Genomic DNA, 23,934 nt, shown 5'->3' with positions numbered 1-23,934 from the left:
ATTTTTGAATTTACCATGATACTAAATATTCTTCATACATTGGTTTTAAATTCCACTTTGGTACCTTCCCTCCCTTTGGGGCCAGGGAGGTTTGTGGGATGATGCACTTCTAGCTTGACTTGGAATAGAGGTTTGGGGATTGGGGGAAGAGGTCTACAAATTTGGTTTTGGGAAGTTTCATAAAGGAGCTGGAGAAGAGACGTAGTTAGAGATGGGAGAAGACTGTCCTTACCCATCACTTTTCTGTCCTTTTCTAGCCATTCTGACCCCAAGCTCTCCAGATCTGGAGACCGACCTCTGCAGATCTAGTCCTGGCTCTGAATTAAACCAGCAGTGTAGTCTCCTAATCTTGGACCTGCGTCCTCATCTGCAAAATAAAGAGATTGGGCATGTTTATCCTCTAAGTTCCCTTCAGTCTCTGGTTCAGCTTAGCTTGTCATTTAATAAACTATTTCATATGCACAGTCAGAGAAATTAGAATCATAGATTATTAGAGCAGGAAAGGACCTTGGAGGCTCCTGGCCCACACTTTTTAATCTCTAGATTAGAAAACCATGGCTCAGAGAAGTTGGTTGCTTCCATTTTTTGCCAATATCACAGGGTTGGTAGTTGAGCTGGGATTCAGGACCAGAGGTTCCTCGTTCCTGGGCCACCATGGGCTTCCCTGCCCCCGACCATTGTGTCCTACCAGATCCTCCCCGTTTCCCTTACTGGAGTCCCTTTCTCGGTGGCTTCTTCCTCTTCTACAGAGGATATTTCAGATGTCTAGTCAGTAGTTGAGCCCATTTTACGTGAGCTAAACCATTCAGTCCTGAGGAAGGAGGGCCTTACCGTTGCTTAATTAGGCGCTGCCCCTTTCCCCCCTTGCTTGTGGGCAGATGAAAGGGCCATTTTTCCTGGAAGAGTTTTCTTCTGCAGGTGATTGATCCGTCTTCAGGAATGTGATCCGGTGGGTCGTCTGGGGAGCTTAAAAATTCCTGAGGGTTAGCCCCAGCTTCAGGTTCTGATTTCTTTGTTCTCAGCTGTGGCCTAGACAGTGGGAGTTTTAAAAGCTCCTCAGGTGATTCTAATGTGAGGTCGAGGGTGAAAACCACTGATCTGTAGGATCACCTTGAGAGAAAGAGCGTCAGCAGATCCCAGCACGCACGAGATGATTACCACTAAGGATGCTTTCAGTGTTAAAGAAGATACCAACTCAGAAGGTTTAAACAAAAGGTTGCATGTTTCCTTATGCAGCAGAAGTTCCGGAAGAAGGCAGCTCCAGGTGTAGAACAGTGGGTGGTCAACAGCGTCATCGAGGGTCCGGGTTCCGTCCTTCTTTTCATGTGGCAGTCCTCAGGGTCTTGGTTTTGCCTGTGCGCAGATAAAAGGGCCATTTTTTTCTGGAAGAGTTTTCTTCTTCACGTACGGAAACCTGTCTCAGAAGCCTCCCCAGTTTCTGCCAAGACTCCCATTTTGGTTGCGGTCCTGTAGCTTTCTTTGTCAGCGCCTCCATCCTTGTTCCTCACCTGTGCATGGTTCTGTGGTTGCCTATAGAACAATCGGGCAGAGATGACATTCCTTCTCCTCGGAGCTGTCCAGTTATTTGGGACACTTGCTCTCTGCAGGGCTGAGATCTTCCTGACAGTTTGTGTTTGTTTCCTCTTCCCCGTCACGGGCAGGTCCTCAGTGGCAACGTTGCTTTTTCGTCTGCCAGTATCACCCCTTTGGGCTATGAAGGGTTGACGCATGTGGAGTGAGTTCCTGGGTATTTTAGAAGGGGGCGAAGCGGTTGAGGTGTTTGCCTTTTGGAAACCTATGAGACCTAAAGGTTTGCTCGGTGTGTTTGAGAGTTCTTTTGTCCCTGTTGTGATGATTCATCTTTAGAGAAGTAAATTAATTTGTAGATGACTTTTCCTCCTCTTTGGATAGCTGAAACATATTTAAATCAAACTTTTTAAAGCAGAAATATTCTCCCTCATAAAACTCTTTATCAGTAGATTGTTCTTTGTATGCTTGATGTACAGATAACTGTACACAGAATATTCTGATTTCTTTTATTTACGTTCTTGCAGTGGCAAGGATCAAATATCTTCAGTCATTTCTTTGTCTGAAGGAAAGAGGACTTAAAACAACTGTGAGATGATATACAGTAGAACATACACAAATAGCTTTGCGAACTGTGCAATTAGTTGGAAAGTATTGATATTTTAGCATGAGGTGGCTTTTGGCTTACTGCAGATTGAATTGCTAAAAGCAATTTATGCAACCTGTTAAGTAGACCAAGCACTGTTACACTGGATTAGGTACTTAACTTAGTTTACTGAATTTTGATGATTTTTTGGTTGACTTAGTATGAGATTGGCTTTCTGGTTACGTGCTTCAATTGGATCTGATGACTTCCCTGTCATTGTAAATGGAGTCAGTGGAGATAGGGCAGTGGCAAGGTTGATTATAGACAGCAGCTAATCACCTACATTTTTCATTTACAACAAGCCTTTTCTCCTGCTCTAGCTAAAGCTGGTATTAGAGTGGCACATGGATCTTAGAGTCATTGGTCACAAACAGGTGTGATGAAGTGGAGTTGGCTTGTATTGAAATGTTTGGTAGAAAACATTGGTTCTTTAAAAGTAACAGTTGGATTTCTGAGTCTTCTTTGAGAAGGAAATGCTGTTATATTCGCTTTCTGCGCTGAGGTTTAGCATCAAGACTTCTTGCCTTCCTCTCGTCTCCTTTGTCTAGGTGGAGCTATATTTCTGGATACTTTTCTTTTTAAAAGTTGAGATCCATTCAGCGGCTGACAGACTTGTCCCAAGAGGAAAGGGGGCATAAATATGCCAAATGCAAAACCACAATGATTTCTTTGATTGCAGGGACCTTTGGGCCAGCTTGCAGTAAGAACTTGCCTTTAGAAGATCCTTTGGTTCCCTTCAGTGTCTCCCTCTCCTCAAAGGGATGGCAGCCCGATGGACAGTGGGCACATGACCCTGACCTCAACACTCTTCCACGGAGGTAAGCTGCTCTGTCAGTGCCGCCCAGACAGACGTACGCCTTCCTCATTGGTCCCGAGCCCTGCCTCCACCCACACCTCGTGTGCATGTGGTCAGAGGATCAGAGGCTTCTTTTCTTGCTTCCAGCCAAGGCCAGGGTTCTCCCACATTAGGTAACAAATAGCCCTTCCTCCACGGGGCTTAGCCATGAGTGGAGTATATAGAACAGCGGTGGCAGCTTTCTCCTGGTTGAGGATGGGAATTTTCCTGAGATGGTGATCTTGAACTCATGGTCAACTCTTTTATGGCTTTGTGTCTGTCTCTCACTGCACAGTGGGCTTCATTCTGGCCACTGTGAGCTACTATTGCCATCTGGGGACAAGTTGCAGAATCTATTTCCCTTCTCAATTGTATTGAGAGAGACTGTTGACAGGGTTGCTATCAACTCCTGTGGAGGGTACCTCTATCTGAGTCTGGTGCTAGTGTGTGCAAATTTCAGAGACCAGCTCTGAATTGCTAGAAGGTATTGCTCCAGATCTTGACCCAGGGAAGGCATGGTGGACCAGAAATCTGCATTTCCCTAGAAAATGGATTGCAACCCTGGACAAGCTTGCTTGTTGTTGGCAGAGATTCTGCTTTCTCTTGCTGTAATGCTTTCTTCAGGAATAGATATATCAGAATAAGTTAGTGTGTTTCCTTGCAAATTTTTGTTGTTGTTTTAGTAGTTTTTGTCTTTAGAGCTTACATTGCAGGGTTGAAGAGGAGATATTTTAATTTTTCTCCTTGGGAAAATCTGCTGAGAGTGAAGTTTCACTTTAACTGTTTTGATGTAAAATGTTGGAAGTTTAAGTATGGCTGCTGAAATTGATTTTAACCCAAGTATCATTTTTGACTTTCTTAGTAGACCTTGAATCTCTCTTTTTGACTCTAACGAGAAGGGTGAGTGTGTTTGGGTGTTGCAGGACTTGCTGGCCGTTGTCGCTTTGAGAAGTCGCAGTGGTTTGCATGCCTGTGTTCTGGAGCACAGGATGGGCTGTGCCGAGTCGGGGCTGCGCAGTTCGCTTCCTGCTGGCTGCAGGCAGTGGGCTTCACGCAGTTTTAGTGAGGGGCAGTCAGGAACCTCACGTGAACATTTCTTTTATGACAACGTCTACATATTTTAGAAGAAGGAAAACTCTTCCTTAGTCACCTTTTTTTGGTCTTTTATTCTAAGTCATTAAGATTCTCTTTCTGACTGTTGTCAGCATCTCCTCTCTAAGCTCACGGGCACGCTTAACGAGCTGTGCTGTTGTAAGGTGAGGCTCTGGCTGGTGTGGAATGTATTAGGAAGATTATCTCCTGCTTCTTACATGTCCTCCTACTCTTCAGGTCTCCCGCTGTTGTGTTTGCTTTCTAAGAGGCTCGTTCAGCCATCTGCAGTCCCTTGCTCTTTCCCGTATGGACTGCGTGAACAAGGCGGCAGCAGCTTTAATGAAAGGTAGCCATGCAAATGGTGAACTTCCATGTGATAGCAGCAGGTTATGAACTCAAGGTTATTAAGGGAATTTAATTCTAGCTTCACTTCTTGGTTTAATAATGTACCAAGTTTGACATTACTTTTTCTGGTTTTAATCAAGTTTCTGTCTCCATTTTCTATCTGGGATATTAGAACTGGTCCCTTGGAGTAGCTATCACAAGAGTGGCCCTTTCTTAGTATCTCACTGTCTGCTTTCTTCTTTGAGTGAATAATTATGGGGTCCCTTTAACCCTCTACTGGATGCACCACAAGTGTGCAGAGTTGTGTCCATCTTTGAGTGTTTTTAAAAAGCCCCCTCTTGGTAAGTTGGGATCTGTTTGGCAGTTGGGTTTAGAACTGGAGGTCCCAGAGCACATTTAACTAGTGTTGGCTTGTACCACACTGAAAAAAATGCATGGAAGCTATTTCCAGTATATTCAATACGACGTATATGTGTGAGCCCTTAATTACCTGGGGTCTGAGTGTCTTTCCCTACAGGTAGTCCTCACAGGTATTTGCTTTTTAAAAATTGCTAATGAAATTTCGTGCACGTGAAGAAAGTACCTTGGATTCCTGGTGCTGCCCTCTCCCTCCAACGGCATATTACGACTCTGCTGAAATCATTTCCGTGTTTGCGTCCGAAGGTCATACTCTCCCGTGATCCTAAGACCTGGTTCTAGGCTGTAAGGTCTAGCGTGAGATCCTTCTCTTCCTCCTGCTTTCTCCTCCTGAGTCATTGTGACTCACTGATTCCTGTGCGCCCAGCCTGCCTTCGTGCCTCAGGCTAGGAATGAGGCGCGGGCCCTGCACCCAGCACTTACTTGGTGTAGTGAGGGAGAAAGACAGATAACCAGGCGGTTGTCGCCCTGAATAAGTGCACTGATGTGGGGGGCACAGAGTTGTGCTTGAAGAACACAGGAGGGGGCATCCAGGACAGGAGTGGGGCAGGTCAGGGTGAGGACAGAGTAAGATGGAGTGCATGGCTTGCTGGGGCCATTTCTTGGAGTTTCTCCAGCATTGGCTTTGGGTTGGAGAGTAAGTACAGCAGCTCAAAGAAAAGAGCCTTGATTGGCATCGGAGACTCTGGGAGAGGCCTGGGCAGCATCACCCTGGGACAGAGGGCGAGGAGGTGGGGGAGATGTAGGAAGGACACGTTGGGGAAATTTCTTAGTAAAGACACTGAACTGAGGAGGGAGAACAGAAAGCCAGACTGGAACTTTGGGCCGTGAGGGAGCTGCCGTTTGGGTGAGTGCTGTTGTGCTTGTCACACCATAGGGATTGCAGGCGAGTGTTGTTCAGTCTCAGATCACTTCAGTCTTAACTGTATGTGATAACGCCAGTCAATTCTACGCATGTACCTGGTTTTCATAATTATTATTCAGATAATGTTTTCTGCTCCTAAATTAAAAAAAAAAAAAAAAGAATTTCACTTGAAAAATTCTTCCCCTGGAAGTCTAACAGAGGTAGGTTTCAGCATCTTTGCTGCCCCAGTCTTTCCCTGCCCCCTCACTGGCTGAGAAAGAGGAGGGGGATTGGTCCATGCACAGCCTAGGGCCTCCAGGGGATGGGAGGAGGGGCGTGCAGATTCTGGGTGGTTCTCACCTGGGGTCGCACTGCTCTTGGCAAACCACTTCAGGGACTGCCTGTGAGGCTGTGCAAGCAAACCCTACTTCAGTTCCTGAAAACTGAACAGTTTTTAGTCACTTTGGTTAATTAGAGACTGAAGACTTTCAAACCACACATGAGAGGTGTGAATAATGTGATATAAATATTTTTGGAACTCTCTGTTGTGGTTTCCCTTTCTTTTTTTTTTCTTGTATTCTCATTTCAAAGTTTAAGCAATAACTTGAATGACCAGATTCATTCTAGAAAGACACTGTGTTGGCTAGTCTGGCATGAGATATGCATATTTCGTGCATCATATGTAGTAAAAAAAATGTGGGTATGTTGGGCACTTGAGGACGCTGAGGTGTGTGACTTTAAAAGTCTGGATGTGGAGCTGGCACTGTGGCCGATGGTTAAAGTTCCGCACTCTGCACTTGGGTGGCCCAGGTTTGCGGGTTCAGATCCTGGGTGCGGACCTACTCCACTCATCAGCCATGCTGTGGTGGTGTCCTACATACAAAGGAGAGGAAGACTGGCAAAGATGTTAGCTCAGGGCTAATCTTCCTCAACCAAAAAAAAGAGGAAGTTTGGCAATGGATGTTAGCTCAGAGTGAATCTTCCTCACCAAAAAAAAGTTTAGATGTGTAATTAGAAAATGTGAGCATCCCGTTGTTCTCATGAGTCTCTTGAATAATGAAATTTGCCACTAACATCATTCACACTGTGTTTTATGAAGTCAGGCCTGCCCAACCCTTGTCTGTGTGCTGAATCTCTCTATTATCACAGGCACGTAGTTGGTCTTCATGGATTGGTGGAGGTGGGTGAGGGGAGGAGGGGGTGAAGTGTGAGAGGAGATGTCCCACAAAGGGTCTCAGACTGACCGGTGAGCTGATGGATGGCCCTGTGGATAGTTTGAGCTAAGGTAGTGTTTCTGAAGGAGTCTCATTCTTGGAGATCTTAGTAGGTGCTGCCTGATGAAGTAAGTTTGGACGCGTTGGGTTTAGTAGGTTTCTGTTACAATATTCTCAGAGCCTTTAAGACTCTCTAAGGGAGGTAAATATGCAGCATTTCCTAAATGTATTTCGTTGTGGGACCCTCTTCTCTCCTGCTCCCTCTCCCCCCTCTCCCCGCCTCTCTTTAATGGTAAATTTCAAGTCTTTGGTGCGTCTCTCTTGAAGTAGTTCTCCAGTCAACACACTTGGGAAGATGAGCCTTAGGAAACATCAGGTGTGTTGAAGAACTTAAGTCCAGAGATGCCTAGTTAGCACGAAGTAATAGCTTTCTGTTGGTCTCCTACTATTTTGCTGTCTTTTGAAAAATATTCCTTAAAATATTGGTGTTTTAGAAACTGGATGAATTGATGAAGGAGCATGAACATTAAATAAAAGGGAGTTACTGAAATGGCATGTTAATGTTTTATTAAACATTTCTTTTTTGAGTAAATAGTTTTCTGAGCGATACTGTGGGATTTGAGAGAAAATAAGCAATTAAGTAGTTGTGCGCGTCCTGTTTCTTAGAAACACAAAGTAGTGTTAACACACACAGGAAAATGACAAGAACCAAACCGACAGTGCATTGAAACCTCAGAGAAGAGAAGTTGTTGGGGGATTGAAGAGGTCCTGATTAACACCACATTACCCTAAAAACTTTGTCTTGATTTTTCTTGAAATCTTTCTAAAGATCTTTCTGAGATCCCGTCTGCCTCAGGTTGGGTGTGGTTACTTTCCGTTCGTTTAGCCAGCACCCAGATGTTAATATGCTACTTTGTTGGGTGCGTGGAGTGCAGGTGTGGGCAGGGCAGCCAAGACCCCTGCCCTCAGGCCAGGGGAACATGGCAGCCTCTCTGATGGGAATTTCCAGTGTCTCTGTTTGCCATTCTTTACCTTGGCTGCTTTAGTGTTTGGCCCACTTTTCCTGCTTGTTCTTCACATGCTCATCTAGTCCAAGCTTTTAACTACAGTCCGAGCTTCCAAATCTCATTGCCTGGACCAGACCCTCCCTAGGCTTCAGATCTGCTTATGGAAGTGCCTGCCAGATGGCTCCCCTGGAATGTCCCTTGGGAACTTGACTTTCAACATGCCCAAAGCAGTGACTCCTTCCCTCTGGCGAGCTAACTCTCAGTGAATCGAAAGTTCCCATCACAAAGGGATTGATTAGAAGGTGCTTATTTAATCCAGAGGTCGCAGTGTAAAGCAGGAACACATGGGGGTCTTTGAAAACTGCGGATGCCCCGTCCCACCCCTGAACTGGAACCTAGGGGCCATGGCCTGGCTGTGTTATAAATGACTCAATTTAAATTCCTGAGGTACGGGATCCCCCTTAGGCCACGCATCAAAGATACCTTAGAAGTGTGTTCAGTGCTTTGTAAGAGTGAACACGTAAAGGACATAAGACCTTTATCTGAAGCTGTTTTTTTAAGCGAACCATGTTTAAGGCATTCATGAAATCACCAGTGGTCTCTAGGAGACAGGGAATCTGGAGACAGAGTTACTAGAACATTCTTGGCAGCTGTCTGGGATTGCCTCATGTCCTACTTTACCTCCCCTCCCTGTCAGGACACTTGTGTGGTGTCTCCTGGGCTCTGAGGGTAGGAGAGCACAGACAGGTTGACTGGAGTGGGTGGTCCCTCCTGCCTCCCATGTAGGGTGTGGTGAGGAGGCAGTGTGCGAGGGAACCAACAGAGCCTTCTCCCACATCTTTACTCTGATGCTCACTCATTAAGCTCATGGCCCCAGAGGTTCTTGCACGCCACGCACCCGGCGGGGGCTCAGTGCTGACTGAGGTGAGCTGGCAGTTTAGCCTCTGCCTAGCTCGCTCTCCTGGATTGTTCTTGCTGGTGTAATTGAGGGCTAGTCTCCTGACTTCAGGGAAGTTAGAATACCATGGTTTTGGCACCTGTCCTCCCCGGGCCAGGCCTGCTGTGCTGCCGTCCACGGTAGTGCCAGTTTCTCTCTGCATCCTCTACTCTAGAGACGGGAGGAAAAAGCCGCCTTCTCTGCTTTTATCCAAATGAGGGTCAACCCACCAGGCAAGGCGAGGCCCTGGGTTTGGGTGGTCTGCAGAGTTGAGGGGGCAAAGGCCACAGGGGCCTGGTGGGTTTTGTGGGTGGAGCTGCCCTCCTGAGCTTTGCTGGCAGGGCCCACACCTCCGGAGCCGGCTGTATCTCTGGAGCTCTTCAGTTCAATTCAGTTCAGCTCAGTCCCTCAAAGACAACAGTGTGAGATTGGGGCAATAGGTTTTAGCCTCCAATTTGTGGAATCCTGGATTTCTGTGGGGGTGTCATCACCGTATTTGTGGCGTGGAAGGTAAAATAAGGAGACAGAAGACGTTTGGCGTCTTTCTCTTGTTGATCTGGCAGGAATGAGAAAAATATGTTTTGATGAGTTTTGTTGATGGACTTCATGGAGCTCAAGGAGGGAGACCATAAACCAGTACACAAACTCACGGTGGAGCCCGTGGAGCCCGTGGAGCCCGTGGAGCCCGTGGAGCCGACTCGACTCCAGCAAGTGGTGGAGGGGCGCGGGCTGCGGTTTCTGCCGGGGAGGCTCTCAGGGAAGGCGGCCCTGAGCGGAGACCTGCAGGGAGTGCTGCGGGCAGGAGACGGGGAAGGGCTGCTCCTCCACGGGGCCTGCTCCCTTCCCTGGCCTGTGCCAGCATCTGTCTGGAGGAGTTGGGAGGAGTCTGGAATATGCTTGTTGCTTCTAGAGGCGCTGGACCTGACATTGCTGTACTCTAAGCGTGTTAAAACTTGGAAGGGAGAGGGGCGTGTGTGCCAGGAAATGATATGATCTGTCCACTCTATCGTCTGTTTTGTGATTCCTCTGGGTTGTTAGGTTTTTGGCTTATTATTTTAAGCACAGTTGTCTTCCGAGTTATTTCCAAATATCTGTCTTATTTCCATGCTGCTTATTTCTGTTTTTGCTATGTGTTGGCTTCAGTTAATCTACTATGCTTTTTAAAGAAAATAGATTTTGGGTTTATGATTCCATTTAAGTGACGTGAGTGTAATAAATAGGGTCTCTGAAAAGAGGAAATTCATACACGTTTTTATAAACATGATCACATACACAGTTCTTTAAAACCTCCTTTGAGTGGTAGTTCCCCAGATGTTTTAAGTTGGGTTTTTTATTTTGTGCAGGAGAGGAACAGTGTTCTTCAAGAAGGCCAGATTGTTGATTCACACGCAGAGGAGCCCGCTGATGCTGGCCAGGGCAGAGCCCATCTTGGGGACGCCGAGGGCTTGAGTCTGATGGATGCTGAGTTGTTATAGTCATTGGTTTCTGGTCACAGAGAACTGGCAGCAGTCGCCTGTCATGGGTCCCACAATGCTGGGGGGCAGGGCGGGGGTACACTGGCTTTTTCCTTGCGCAGTGGCCTCACGCCCTCCGTCTGATGTGGCAGGACTGTTGGACTTCTTTTTCCCATGAAAATTTCCTTTCTCTGAGCAATAAACAAAAGCTTTATCCTTGTGACTTGTCAGGATTTGGGCAGTTCTCTCTTCCACTTTTGCTGCCTTGTCACTGCTTGGAGATCATACTTGCTGCTTCCAGATTCGGAGCGGATGTCGTGGGTCCTGCGAGCCTGCTGGCTGCCCTTGGACAGCAGTCAATTCCCTGCATTGCTGGGCACTCATCTGCGCAGTCGTTCCGCCAAGTGGGCTCTTGGAGCAGCAGAGGTCCTTCCCTTCGCACATGTACCCATGGTGGCAGCCGCCCTCTGTGTCTTCCCTTGCCACTTGGAAGTCATCTGCTGCCATGCCCGCTGGCCCGGGACAGCTGCGGCTTCTGGGAGAGGGAGAAGCACATCTGTTTTCTCTGAGTGATTTTTATTGTGCAAGTATCTGTCCTTGTGTCTCTGGGAAAAATGGAAATGGTACATTGAGCTTGTGGTATCAGACTCCAGGGTGACCGTGGGTAGAGGCAAAATCACTTTTCTTTGGGGTGGACTAAACAAATCTGCAAGGAAATTTTGCTTTCAAATCCTAAGAGAATACATTTCATTTTGCAATCAATCATGGGGAAAAAAATTGTAGGATCAATGCCAAAGATAATATAAAGGATTTGCTTTGAAATGTTTCCGAGGATGGGACTGTGGATTCCTTTCTCTCTCCCGAACACACTGTCCTAGTGTAATTGAAGAAGGTCCCTGAAGACATCTGGCAGCTCCATTTTATGTTTTTCTATCCAGAAAGTGGAATGAATTAAAATTCCAATTAGGCTAAATATTTTACTTTGCCAAAAAGAAACTCAACTCTCTTTTCTGGCTAATGTTACCTATAATTTAAAGTAAGTATTAGTTGTATTTCTAGTTCTTTTGTCTCAGCATACATGTGCCGGATATTTACACCTCCGTCTCGAGTATCTAAACACAGCTGATGTATTTAGGTACATTAATTATGCCATATGTTTTCTTTTCTGAAACTTTCATATTTCTGAGTAAATTTCTAAAAAACGGTATGACATATGAGATCACGAATCTTATTTAGATTGTGTAGTGAGGGGCTGCTTGGTATGTAATTAAAGAGGAGACTTACTCCCAGTGAGGTAAATAAACTCTCTCTCGTCCAATAGTTGATGCAGCACAGGGTGACATTTAGGCATTTGGATAAATAAAGACATCTGCTTTGAAATAAGAAAAATGGACTGCTAGAACCAGACCCATTTACTGGGTCCTGTGTGGGAGTAACGCGTTGTCGTGGTCACTCCTGACTGCCCACAGTTTGCCAGGTGCTAGACAGAGCAGTGAGGCCAGCGTTTTGTAGGCATCTGTAGTTGGAGCTGCATGGATGTTTATATGCTGCGACAGGGTCTTCCTCACCGGGCAAAAGCGGAGCCGGGGTTGGTGGTGGTTCGTGCTGTGGTAGGATGTGGGGCAGGAAGCACATGTGGGCTGTCTGCTCGCCTAGCCTCAGGTTGTGTGCCCTCTGGGCCTGTCGCCTGACGGCTGAGCCCCAGGGCTGCCGCAGTGAGGACACCCTGGAATTTGCATGTCTGATCCAAGTGTAGCTTGGCCGTTTTCAGTAGCTTGTCGTTAGCAAACTTAGAAATTGAGAACATCTGCATATATCTAACTGCCCCCTCTAGGATAGAACTATGCAGAAAATACAGATTAGTGAAATGGCCAAAAGGTTGGAAGGAAGAGAAGCAGGGGCCTCAAATGCCCAAAGCATTTCGTCAGTGTGGTCCAGCTCTGGACAGACAAGCGTGGTGAAAAGCACCTTAGTTCGGAAGCTCTTTACCTTGAAGCTGAACTCCATGAACAGCAATGAAAGTGTAAATATGGATTTGCCACCCATGCATTTGAAATACAGCATTTGTTGTTTGCGAATCTACCAATTTCATGAATTGTCTTAGAGTCCTAAAGATACCTCTTAAAAAATTTGCAAAACACACTAAAGTGTGTCTCAGCCGCACCCGCCCTCCGACTTTGTCTTGTCTGATGTGTTTGGGGTGGGTCTTTATCAGAGAATTAATACCAAGTCCTCAATAATTACTTTTTGTGTTATGGTTTTTGTGATTGATATTTCTGACATATGTTGCATAATGACCATTAAGATCTTCATCTAGAGAAGGGTAATCTTGTAATTACTAGAAATATTTCACTTTTGCAGAAATAGCGCATTGTTAGCTTCATAGCAAGATCAGAACTTGTTCCCTTGGGCAGTTTATGATCATTGACTGATGTTTGCTCTCGAGTGAGGATGAGTATGAGGGAGGAAAGAAAAATCCTTTTCTTTTACCTCCCAGGGCACTTTTTTAATGCTTCTCTTTGTTACTTTTCTTTTCCCTCAGATTTAGGCTGTTGAGTATATTTTACCTGACTACCTTGTATAAAATCTTTAAGTTTAAGCAGAGTCTTTTTGTTCATCTTAATATCTACCAGCATTTGGCACAGAAACTTCCCACTAACAGATTTATCCTTGGGTTCTGTCAAATTTGTGTGGATGGAAAAGAGAGGACCATCTCATACCCATCTGGGAGATGTCATTACTAAAACTTTCTCTCACACACCCTCCAAAAGAGACAATCCTGTGACATAAGCCCTAAGAAGAGCATTTTAGGGAATGCCCAATGTTCTTTCCACTTTATTAAGGGACATTAGAACGAAACTTCTTAAACTGGGCACAGTGGAGTGGGGCATGTGACTCCCTCAAATGAAAGGCAGACGTTTTGTGAATCGATGTGCTTTTCAGGCAATCAAGTTAGAGTTCACTGGTTACTAAAAGGAAACCAGTTAAAACAGTTAAGTATTAAGAACAGTTACAGTAGAATATATTTTCCTCACTGGAATCCTTAAGAAATTGCTTAGAGTCTGTGAGGTTTGTTATCGTGGTTCTTGTTAGGTTTCTGACTCAACATGAGAATATCTGGATTTGAGTCCCAGCTCTTCTCCTTCCTTGCCACTGACTGGGTGTCCTAATTTGTAAAATGGGAAAGTCTGATTGCCTAAGTAGGTAGGATTATTGGGAGAATCAAGTGAAATGCTCTTTATGACATGCTGCTGCATTGCACTCATGTAAGGTGGTGGTGGGGACCCTACCTCCTTGACCAGGAGGAAGACACTAGAAATTCTGGGGCCATTCTTTTGCCAAGAGAGCCTGCGGCCACCCATTGTGAAGAGAATGTGTCCCTAGTTCTGTGGAGGACTTAACTCTCTCCTCCTTCATTGGATGTCCTGACCCGACACCGGGTCACAGCCGAGTCAGGCCCTGATGGTCAGAGGGGATGGGAGATAGCCCGGAAGGACAGCAGCTCTGACTCTTCTCCCTGCAAGGAAGCAAGAGTCAACCTCTCTGCCCGTCATTGAAGGTTCCGCTGGGAAACCTGTCTGGGCATGATGGTGTTCCAGCAGGTCTGGAGGAGAGTTCAGGCCTCCTGAAAGCACGGCAGACCTGGCGGTTGGGCAGGCAGGCAGGCAGGTTGAGCTGAGCAATCCTGAGAGCTGCTAGGGGTGGACAGGTGTTATTAGAAAATGAGAGGTAAAAATTTTACATATGCGGAGATTCTCACACCTAACATTCGTTTCCAATAGCACTTTTTTTTCTTCTCTAGAAATAACCCTTTTTGGGCCAACTCCTCTGTTAGATGACAGCTCCCTGTCCCGGGAAGCCTGCGCTCCTGGGGGGTAGAAGTGTGCCGGATGCCCTGGCACTTTCCCTCTGCCTGGAGCTCTGTCCTTTCCTAGCGGGGGCCTCCTCCTCTTCCTTCGTAACGGGTGCTGTTTTCGGGTGTTGGTGTTATGTTGTGATGTCATGAAAAGTCTGTGCCTCAGGATAGTTGCTAGATTATTCTGTTCTTTCAAGATTTGAAGTTTTTCAAGGGCAAAATCATTTGACCTTCTTGCTTGCTATCTATCTTTAGATATTTTTTAGAGGAAGTTATTGATCAATTTCTTCTCCCACCCTTTTCTGCCCATAGTTCTTATTCTTTCTCGAGTAAATTTTAATTCGTACGTTAGAGATTATCTATTTCATTCTGGATTTTCAAATATACTATCATAAAACATTATCTGTTCTTTTTGCATTTAAAAATTTTTGTAATAATTTTCTTTTTATTGCTATATTTGCAAATTAATGTTATTTTTTCCCTTGATTATGGTAACTCGAGGTTATCTGTTAAAAATAACTGGATTTATTTCTCATTCTAATATTTTGCATTAATTATGCATGTATTTTTATTTTGATTGTTTTCTTTCCTTTCCTTAGGTTGCTTTCTTCTTTCCTCCCTCCCTCCTTCTCCCCCTGCCTGCCTGCCTTCCTAACTGCTGGATTAAACACTTAACATTTTTTTTCCTTTTTTTGGCTTGGTAATGAAAATGTAGTGTTGTAAGTTTTCCTCTGAGTAAATCTTAGACTGTATTGAATAGCTTTTGGTGTATGTAGTGTTTCCAGTATCATTTTTGGCTAATTTGTAGTGGTGGTTTTAATTTTTCCTTTGATCGAAGGATTTGGTTGAATAGTTATTATTTGATTTATTTTGTTTCTCTTTGTGCTGTTTCAGGTTTTGTTGCACAACCTTACTTTTAGTTGATGTTTGTGGATAGTGGCTTTTCTCCCACTTCATGCTCGTTTCCAGTACTAGAAGATTTGCCTTGGAGCACTTTCATCCTCCTTTTAGGGCCTGGAAAAGGGAAGCCTGGGCTCCTCTTCCCCTACCCAGTGATACTCCCCAACACCCCATCCCCCTTTATCCTTAGATAAGCTGAATGACCCCCCTGCCCCCCGTGGCTCAGGGGTTCCTTTGGGGTGGGCAGAGACACAGAGTGTTAGTGGTGGCATGAGGTTAGGTGCGGCTGAGGGAGGCCCCAGGACCTGCTGCATTCTAGGATCTGGCAAGTTACCTCACTCTTCTGGCTCCTGTCCTGGAACATGGGCCAGCTACAACTGCCTCATAGGAATGTTGTGAGGACTGGTGGAGATAATGGATGTGAGGCTTCTAGCACAGGGCCTAACATGTAAAAGGTACAGAGCAGACGGTCGCGCTCCTGTCGTGCTCTAGCCAGGCAAATGACAGACTCTGTGCTGCAGTCTACTTGTGCGTCTGACCCGAGAGCTTCACAGCCCTTCTTGTTCCCAGCGAAGAACACTTCCTCTTGCTGGGTGCCTGCCTCCCTCCTTTACTCTGGCCAGCCTCTTCAGACAATATTGACAGAAATGACTTGCTACAGAAATTCTGTTTTTCTCTTCTTTTTAGGTGTAAGGCCTTCTTCCCTGTTGAAGCGAATTCGAGATATGATTGCCTGAGTTGGATGTGTTCGAGAACACAAAAAAATAAGGCTAGAGGGGCGGGATGGAGTGGGAGAGCGAGCACCCCACCAAGTGCTTTGTCCAGTCCTGGGTTGGCTAGTTTCGATAATGATCACCTGGAGGAAGTCAAGGCCAGAGGGCTGACCCACCTGTGACTCTGGAAGTTCTGACTGGATGTTACCCCGAGTCATCAGGGCATGTCTTTTCCCCGCCCTCTTCACTTGTGTTGCTGAGATAACGTAGAAGTCGAGAACTAGGGTAGCTAGTGGGAAAAGGGACCCACAGGCATTTAATATTCTCCTGTGATTATAGGGTCATCTTATTAACTGAAGACCAGTGAGGTGACATGGACTGAACTTTCTTTACCGGGGTAGCTTTCCTGTGTTCTGAGCCTTCTTCAGTTAAAAATTTGGCAACATAACACTTTTTCTCTACCTTTGACTAGGGTTCCTGCAAATTAAAATGACCAACAACAGATTAACAGGGGAAAAAGATTTATAAGTGTGCATACTCATTAAATGATTAAAGGTTGAGGCTTAAATACCTCACTTTAAGAGAAGGGAGGGGAAGAACATTGCTTTCTTTAGGAAGGACAAACAGGATTTTACAAGAACAAACGGGAGATAAGGTTGTGATAACGTTTGTCTCTGTAGATATGAGTGGTCTTTCTTCCTTCTTCAGAGCTGTAAGGCTCCGGACAGGAGATTTATGGTAGCTTTGTTCTTCCTCCTCCAGAGAGGAGACCCACCCCAAAGAGGGGGTTTATGGCATTTCCCAGAAGTGGCGGCCTTAGTCAGATAAGGGAAGCTCCCAGAAGGCCTCTTTCTGCATCTGTTGAATCTCAGTGTCTTCAGCTTAGAATAATCTTCATACCAACTTCAGGGTTCCGAGTGGGTCTCCATGTGCTCGTTTTCACTGTACCAGTTGTCACCTCTGTGCTGGGCCTGGCCTCTCTCCTGAACTTCACAAACCATGTTCCAGCTGCTGCTCGGGAATGGCCCATCAGTGTTGCAGAGCACAGAGAACCATCTCTCCTTCCCTCCTGCTCACCCACTTGTCCTCTTCCTACTGTTTGTACCTGTTTGTATTTGCGGAGTCGTCATTTACTGGGGCTGAGAATAGCGGAGCACCCTTGATGAGGGCCGCTTGTGGAATGTCTCTAGGTCTTGCCCTGACCTTCTGCTTTGATTTTCTGGCTCATCTTACTCCTTTTCTCCCCATTTTGTTCTGTCGTGTGGGTAGTTGCTGGTTCTTCATTCTCCCATCCAAAGTTGTGGCAATTCCCCATTGTTTATTCAGTTGAAACTGCGTCAGCTGCCATTCACGGGTGTCTGTCTCATTCTCAACCTCTTCAGCTGAACAGCATCCCTTGTTTTTCCCTGACCATCCACTTCTCTTCCTCATCTGTGTCTGCCAGAAACACGGGCCCTGTCACCCCTGCCCCAGCCTGTCTGTCACAGTCTCTCCCCTGGAGCCTTATCTAGGCCTTCCCCTCGTTCAGATCAGACAGGGCCTCCCCTCTGAACACCCGTGGCGTTCTGTGGCTTTTCTGTGGAATCCACCACAGGCTGTCTGATTGTAGTCATCTGCCCCCTTTTCTATTGTGAAGAATTCCGTAAAGTCAGAGCCAGGTCTTAGTCATTTATGCCTGTGGAGAAGACCATGTGCGTGATAGATATCTGACTCATTTAAGAAATGCTAGTATATGAGACAGAGGAACAATTAAATAAGCCTTTTGAGATTAGGAACTGTGTTCTGTACAACTGGAAGGTATGTGAATGTCAGGGAGCCATTTTGACTGTAAAACGAGGTAGGGGCTGGACTTGGATCTCAGTTTATTGATTGCCTCCCAGTTTCACAAGCCTCCCAGTGGACTTGGGTTCAAACAGAGGGCACACTAAAGTTACTGTAGTAATAACAGCTACAGTTTATGGGCTCTGATTGCGTGCCAGGCTCACCCCTCTGATGTGGGTGCTGTTTAGTCCCAGACGCAGGTGGGAAATTGAGGCTGAAAGCAGTCAGAACTGATAAGGGCCAGAGGCAGGGTTCAAACCTGGTCTCAGCATTCTGTGTCCATGCACACCATCTCAGCAAAGGTTTAAAAACCATATTCTTTTTTTTTTAAAGATTGGCACCTGAGCTAATAACTGTTGCCAATCTTCTTTTTTTTTCTCTGCTTTTTCTCCCCCAATCCCCCCAGTACATTGTATATTTTAGTTGTGGGTCCTTCTATCTGTGGCATGTGGGATACCGCCTCAGTGTGGCCTAACAAGCAGTGCCGTGTCCATGACCAGGATCCGAACCGGCAAAACTCTGGGCCGCCGAAGTGGAGCACGTGAACTTAACCACTTGGCCATGGGGCCGGCCCCTAAAAACCATATTCTTAAGGAAGGCTGTGACCTCAGATTGTTTTAAGAAAAACCCCTGTATTGTTGAAACCTCTTGGGCTCAGCCTTTTGTTACAGCTGATGAATCTGGGGGCCCCTGAGTGCAGTGCGGATGCAAAGGAGAGCTTGCTTCATTTTAGAATAATTCCTGCTTTAGAAGTTTTGTTCTTCATTAGTTGTGCGGATTCTGCCCTGAGCTTCTCATTTGCCTTGTTTTACCCGTTCTGTCATCTCCTGTTGTCTGTCACGCCCCCACAGGATCGTTCATGTGGGGAGTCCCAGCTTTCAGCCGCCAGTTCCAGGTTCTCAGGAAGCAGTTCCAAACAGTTCAGGGCAAGTTTGCTCTAAGTGGTGTCATTATTGATGTGTCTACATTAAATTAATTTCTGCAAGCAAAAACTGTGATAAGCAACATCAGAAGACAAATGAGGAAAATACTGTCTTTGCGGCTCATGTTACAGGAGGCTAATGTGTTAAAAGCTCCTACTTTTTAAAAAAAGGTCAGTAACCGAATAGAAAAATGGACAAAGGATATGAATAGAGGGTTCACAAAAAAGAAGATGTACGTGACTCTTCAGTATTTGGAGACGTTCAACCCTATGACAAGAGGAAGAGAAAGAAACTCCCTGACACAGCCTTTTGTTTCCCACTTACGGGTTAATGACTGTCTTCACATGCTAGCGCTGCCCCGACAAGGTATCACAGACTGGGGGGCTGAAACAGCAGAAGTTTATTTCCTCGCGGTTCTGGAGGCTGGAAGTCTGAGATCAAGGCATCGGCAGGGTTGGTTTCCCTGAGACCTCTCTCCCGGCATCTTCCCCCATGTCCTCACGTGGTCTTCTCCTGTGTATCTGTGTCCTAATCCTCTTCTGACAAGGACTCCAGTCAGATTGCCGTAGGGCCCCTCCTAATGACTTGACTAACTTAATCACTTCTTTTGCAGCCCTGTCTCTAAATACAGTCAAATTTTGAGGTGCTAGGGGTTAGGATTTCAACATATGAATTTGGGAGGGGGGACACAATTCAGCTTATAGCAATGACCAAAAAAATGTTTTATTAAATACTCTGTTGTCAAAAGAAAGGGGAAATTAGCACTTACATGTTGCTGGAGGCAGTGTAAATCGAGACAACCTCTTTGAAGAATAATTTGTCGTTTTCTGTTAAAATTAAAGTGGATTCCTTTGCCCTACCAATTCTATTTCCAGGAACTCCCAAAATGACACGTGTGAGGTTCTTCATGGAAGCCTGGCTCCTAATAGTAAAAGAATGGATAAAAACAATGTCAGTAGGGCATGAGTTTAGTTATGGTAAAAAAAGAAAAAAAAAAGAAAAAGAATTCCTTTATGGACAAGCACAGAATGCTCCAAGGAGAAGTAAGGTGTGGACTAGTGTGTCGAGTGTTACCGTTTAGGTGCAAGGGGAGGGAGAGTTTATAGGTATTTGCACATAGCTTGTTGGGGGTGGAGGCAGGACAGGGGGCCTGGGGTGAGAGAGAGATATCTCACTGTGTAGACTTTGGTACCTTTTCAATTTTGAGTCCTGAACTTAATAATAAATAAACCATTTTCTTTCCCTTATGAGAAAATCATATCACATGGTCCTTCATAATTTCCGTTGTTTTGAGGTCATTTTTTTAAAAATGGTATTATTCTGATTAAAATAATGCTTGTTTTAAGAACTCTTCTGATTTATTTTTCTTAGGAGTGCCTCGCAAGTCATGATTTGGAAGGTTTTGTGAGGGCAGTGATTCTGTGTCTGGCAGTAACCATGCTTGATCATTTGGTCACTGAAAACAACATCCTTCTCAAATGCTCTTTTGCCTCAAGGCTTTTAGGGCGGTAATTATTTTTTTCATTCCAGTGTAGAATGAATGTGAATCATTGTTCCAGATTTTATTTTGCTCAGAAACTCCCATGCAGAGAAATACTATTTAGTCTTCTTAATTGGGTTGTTTTGGTTTTACCAGGCTGTTTTAAGGCGTTTATGATGATGATGTTGATACAACTAACAGGACTTTGCATGTGTTTAGTACCTTGAACTTTGCAAAGTGCTTTCACATTGATTATCTCATTTTACTGTCCTTAGAAGCACAGAGGTTCTTTGCCATCTTTTTATGGATGAGAAATTTGAAGCCTAGATGTCTCACAGTGAATTAGAGTCTTCTAGCTGGAGATTTCAGGGTATAAACTGGCTCTGTTAAGAAGAAGGAGAGAATTAATGGTTAGCACTTCTGGTCCAGTAACATTTCAAGTTTATCAACATTGATTGTGTTGTTCACTGGTTTCCAGTGGGGGTGATTTTGGCCCCCAGAGGTCGTTGGCAGTGTCTGGACACGTTTTTGGTTATCAGAACTGGGGATGTGTTACTGGAATCTGGTGGGTAGAGAGCTGAGGATGTTGCTGAGCGCCCTCCAGTGCACAGGGCAGCCCCCACGACAAAGGGTTATCCAGCCTCAAATGTTAGTAGTGCCCAGGATGAGGAATCCTGAGGTAGCCCATGGGGAGTGCTTTGCCTGCAGCCTTCGCAGCCCGTCTTTCACTTTGCGGAGCCAATCCGTTTGGTCCCTTTTGAACGTTTCTTATTTTAGCATTGGTGGTGGTAGAAATGCTTATTTGGGATCATGACTGATGGTAGGTTTAGGAGACCTTTTCTGCCTGTGTTGAGTGTGTGTCCTGCATTGGAGGCGTGGTGCTACAGTGTGCTCCCTGATGCAGCACAGGTGGCGTGTCTGCACCTGAGGACTCTGCTGAGTCTGAGATCTGTCCTTCCCTCTGTCCCTGGTTTTCATGATGTCCACAGCATCTCAACCCTCATCCGGTTTGTGAAGTAGGCCAAGTTTATTCTTAGCAGCCTTCTCTTCTGGTAGGAAAGAGAAACCAGCAGCTGGGGGTTATAGTTTGGGAATTCTAGCCAGGAAGGGAGAAGCAAAGCAGAACCCATACCTTTAGGGCTCAGTGGGATCATGGGAGAGTCAGACTAGAGAAAGTGAGAGAATGATTTGAGTTCAGAGGAAGGGAGCTGTGGAGAAGAATGAAAGTGTTACAGGGAAGGTGACAGATTGAGTGATGGGGTCACTGGTGGGACTGGGGGTCACCCATGGAAAGGGAGATCACTGGTGGGAATGGGAAGTGGTGGGTGAACAGAGCATGCGCTGGCAAAGCTGTGCTTGGACGGAGGATGAGGTGGACCTCTTTCTCTGAGGCGGGAGGAAGAGTGACGACGCATGCTTGGGCCCGGGGACTGGAGCAGGGAGATGGATACCCTGCATGAGCGTCCCCAGAGGAGCCGCCTGTGAGCTGTGACTGCACCAGGCAGGCCGGGCAGGCTGTCTCCCGGCAGCATGCTCTGCCATGCAGAAGCCTGTGGGCTTTAGAGCTTGGTGCGTCCCGGGCGTGGAGAGAAGGTAGAAATGAGATGAGGAGACAGATGGGTACGTGCTTGGGAAGGGCTAGTTCAGCCAGCCACAGAGTTTGGAATTTACACTGGAATGTAGTAGAAGCTATCAGTTATTTTAAAACCAGCGATTTGTTTTGTTTTAAGAGAAAGGAGGTGCCTTCTCTGCGTGAATGACCTGTGGACACCTTTGTCAACCTGCCCAAACTTGTCATACCCTCTGTACCTCCTTCCTCCGGGGCTGCCTGTCAGTGGATGGCATTGCCAGGTGTTCCTTTGAGTGAGACCCAACCTGGAAGTTACGTTGACCTCCCTGTGCACCACCAAGTCCTGTCACTTCTGCCTCCCACGCCTAGCCAGATGACCCCACGGCCACCTCCGCCTCCCCAGGAGCCTTTCACCACTCTGTCTGGCCCCTTCTCCACACACATTCACCGCTTACTCCAAAATGAGTGTCTGCTCCAGTATCCTTTGGTGACTTTGAGGAGAATGTGACTTCCCTGCCATGTTTAACCCAGGCTGCAAGATCGGCTTTCCTCTGCCGCTTTGCTTCAGGTCACTCTCTGCCTGGGCCCCCTCCTCGTGCCCTCCCTCTGTTAGGTCCTTGATCCCGCCTCTTTGCTGCCTTCCAGCTTCACTCCTGCTGTTGTGCTGGCTGACCTGCACTTCTCCCCCTCGTCCTCTCCCTCTGCCTCTCCCCCAATCTCAGTGTCTATTCATCATTTGGGTTCATCTTAAAAGACATTTGGTTCTGACTCTGAGGTCCGGCAGGTCCCTGCTTACCCTCTCATGGCACCCACCCGCGACAGTTCTAGCTGGTTGAACAATCGTCGGAGGTCTGTCTTCTACTCTAGAAGGCAGGTGCTCAGTCTGCTTATTGTAGCCTCCTGGTGCCTGGCCCCTCAGCCTGGAGGGAGTGGCCGCTGGCCGCAGAGAGCACAGAAGCTGGTGAAGGTGATGACTCCACATCTAGAGGGCTGTCCCCACTTTCCAGGCTGACTTCTCCGACTCCACCCAGAGTGAGCGGCACACCCAGTGATGTTGCAAAGCAAGTTCAGCTGAGAGGTGGCAACCGTTGGAACCTTTCATGATACAATTTCCATTCCGTGATGAGTGGTTCTGGTGGAACTGGGAACAAAAACACATTAGTCATAGGACCTTGTCAGGGTATTTAAAAAGTGATGGGCTGAATAAAGGACCCATTGCTGTTTTCCTCAGTGCCCCCGAATCTGGTGGACCTCGTGTTTGGATAGTGTTCATACCCCAGCACGTCTAGTGTCAGGAATGAGCTAGATAAAAGGAGAGGCGGGGCTCTTTGCTCCATCTTCTCCAGGAAGGCGAAGCCTTTACGATGAGGGGGCCAGGTAGCCTTTCAGCTGGGAGCACCTGGTTTGCCAGTTGTTCTGCTGTTGCTTAAATGCCCCTGAGGGGCTAGGAGCACATGGGAAAATGGGTCGCCATCACTTACGACTTTCTGAAAGGAGAAGGCAATGTTTAAAGGGTTATTTTGTTTCCTTGGTGCTTAGTTACCTGCTGGGCTGACCCTGAAGGGATTTAGAAGCATGGAGCTTTGGAATGGTTGGCAGGTGTGGCCACTTTGTGTCTGGCTGACTCAGGAAGCGTGTGGTGAGTCTCTGAGTCAGCCAGGATTGTCTGCCAGGGTGTCCCACCTGCACAGCCAGCTACAGAGGGGATGGAGGTGGGGCGAGATCACCCACTGCTGAGAGCTTAGCTCACTGTTAGCAAACTGGCCCTTAACACCTGTAAAAGAAAAGGGCTGGGAGCTGGGTCAAACAGTGCCATAAAAAGGGGACCAGGAAGAGAAATATGATGTTCCCAGTTCCTTATAGAAAAACAGTTTAAATTTCCCGTGTCATCCAAAATGGTGTTAGCCTTTCTCTGGAATAGCTAGAAGACAGGGTGCTTCAGGAATGCCTACAAGGAGCAACACGGCTGTTCCCCAGGAGCAAGTGTATGGAAATCTGCCATTGGGCGTGCTTGTGAAATGAAAGCAAAGTTGGAGAATACTCTTTCTTTCTTTTTTTTATTGAGTTAATGATAGGTTACAATCTTGTGAAATTTCAGTTGTACATTAATGTTTGTCAGTCATGTTGTAGGTGCACCACTTCACCCTTTGTGCCCACCCCCCACCCCACCTTTCCCCTGGTAGCCACTAAACTGTTCTTACTCCATAATTTTAAATTCCTCATATGAGTGGAGTCATACACAGATTATCCTTCTCTCGCTGGCTTGAGAATACTCTTTCTGATAGGGTGTTCTCTGGAAATCAGAGACGGGATGATCGAGCCTGTTCAAGGCAGGTGCCCAAGACTGGTTGGT

At 46.3% G+C, this 23,934-nt stretch overlaps 1 protein-coding gene across 8 annotated transcripts in view; it reads left to right on the top strand.

Annotated features, from left to right (window-relative positions):
- The window catches only part of STK24 (serine/threonine kinase 24), a 113,733-nt gene that overhangs the window by 58,156 nt on the left and 31,643 nt on the right, over nt 1-23,934 (top strand). Inside the window, exon 1 of one of the 8 annotated variants that reach the window (XM_044779794.2) lies at nt 2,873-2,991. The exons of the other annotated variants lie outside the window; for them this stretch is intronic. The gene's annotated coding sequence lies outside the window, so the exon portion shown is untranslated. Of the gene's footprint in view, nt 1-2,872; nt 2,992-23,934 lie in introns of those variants that run through there. 8 annotated transcript variants of the gene reach the window in all.

This window comes from Equus asinus, chromosome 11, assembly GCF_041296235.1.
Source record: "Equus asinus isolate D_3611 breed Donkey chromosome 11, EquAss-T2T_v2, whole genome shotgun sequence".
Lineage (NCBI taxonomy): Eukaryota > Metazoa > Chordata > Mammalia > Perissodactyla > Equidae > Equus > Equus asinus.
This window is presented reverse-complemented; position numbering and strand designations above follow the sequence as displayed.